This window comes from Egretta garzetta, unplaced genomic scaffold (assembly GCF_000687185.1).
Source record: "Egretta garzetta isolate BGI_Z169 unplaced genomic scaffold, ASM68718v1 scaffold260, whole genome shotgun sequence".
NCBI lineage: Eukaryota > Metazoa > Chordata > Aves > Pelecaniformes > Ardeidae > Egretta > Egretta garzetta.
Genome location: NW_009258662.1, coordinates 270,806 through 272,632, shown reverse-complemented (window position 1 = coordinate 272,632; position 1,827 = coordinate 270,806).

The following is a 1,827-nucleotide window of genomic DNA, read 5'->3' as shown; positions in this document are numbered from 1 at the left end:
CCAGTGAGGAAATCCTGCAGAGCCTGCTTACCCTCCCCTGCGTCAGGCTGGGGCTGAACCTTTGTCTCCTCGTCCTGTAGCCGACAGACAGCAAATGAGCCAAAACCTTAATTTCCCTTTAAAAGTAAATTTCTCCCCCGACTCCCAGTGGTTCCTATCCCAGCTCCGTCCCGCCGGGAGGAACGTGCAGACCGCAGCCATCCGCCGCGTCCTCAGCTCTGGCTTTGCTAGACTAAACAAGCCGGGCTTTCCCGGTTTCCTCCCGTGCTGAACTCCACTGGGTCTTGGCCAGCCCTCTCCTTGCCTCGGCCCCTAAACCACTGAGCCAGGACCCCCCATTCCATGTATGGGGGGAGCCCCAGGCCACAGTGGGGTGAAATACCCAAGGGTAGAGGGGGGGACCTGGGCCAGCACCCTGTCCCTGAGCCCTTGCATCCTTGGCTACCCTGGCCATGGCAACATCCCCATCATGGCCAGGGAAGGGGAAGGCACCCATGCCTGGTGGGCACATGGGCAGCTCCCCGGTCCTTTGGGGATCCACCCAGCTCAGGTGCTACAAGGCCTTCCTGGAGTCAGAGTCACAACGGGGCACATCCCCCTCCCCAGCACCCCCATCCCAGCCTCCCTCCGCCGCGGTGACATCTGGCAGACCCAAAAGAAAAGCCCAACTTTGGGAGCACTGCCCTGCAGACCCTGCAGCTCATCCTTGGCTTTGGAAAACTCCCTTAAACTGAGGTCTAAAATAAAACACAAGCCACCAAAGCCCAAATTTTATACCCAGCATCTGCTGTTCCCTGAAGACCCCTGCAGCTGTTGTGGGATCGCACCCAAACTCAGCTTTTCCAAAAATCCCATTTTGCACATTAAAACCCTGATGCAATTTGTGCCGGGCTTTGCGGAGGTTCCTCCCCCTCCCCACGGATGCTCGGGGGACTGGCCGGCCTCGGCACGTCTGGGCTCACGCGGGGGCACGGGGCCCCACGGAGGTTTTTCCCTGTCGGAGCAGTTTCCCTCTCCGCCTCCAACTTTCTCTTTTTCCATGAATTCTTCGGCCTCCCCCCGCACCACCGCTTCGTCTGCCAATGCAAACCCAGACGTCGCCGCACACATCTGCGCACATCTGGGCTCACGTTACCAGCCGCGCAGGCTTGGGATAATCCAGCTGGGTGCTTTTAATCATCTGGTCCGTTTATTATTATCATTTTTTTTTAGCCGTTACCTGGCTCAGACCGCTCAAAGCCAGACGCTGAGGTTGAGCAGAGCGATGCCGCCTGGAAAACGCCGTGTGAGGCTTTAACATTGGCCGCTTGCACCTTCCTTCGTCAAAGCATCGACCCCTTCCAGCTCCGTTTGGAGACATCCTGGGAAAATCGGCTGCCAAATTCCTCGTCAGCCGGTGGCTGCGTGCCCCTGCCTCCCACCGTGGTGGCCTCGCCGCTTTCCTGTCCTACCCCAGGGCGCATCTCAGACGCCGTAAATAGGACTCAGCCATAAACTGTAGGTTTTTATGGGCCAGCAGGCAGTTTTATTAGGTTAATTATGCTGCCATGCTAATGAGGGCGCAGTTAAGCGCAGTCAAAAACCAAGGGCTGGCTTGACCTTCTCCCAAAGATTGATGTGAAGGTGGGAGGCAATGGGTGCTGGTCACGGGGAGGTGCTGGGTGCTGGCCGCCTGGTGATGGGGCAGCAAACCCCCAGCAGCTTCCAGCTTCGCTCAGCACCAAGGGGTGCCCAGGACAGAGCAACCCCTGTGTCCTTAGCGCAGTGACCCAGCGTACCCCCACCCAGCCCACCCTCATTTCGGAGCTCAAACAACTCCCTTGTAGC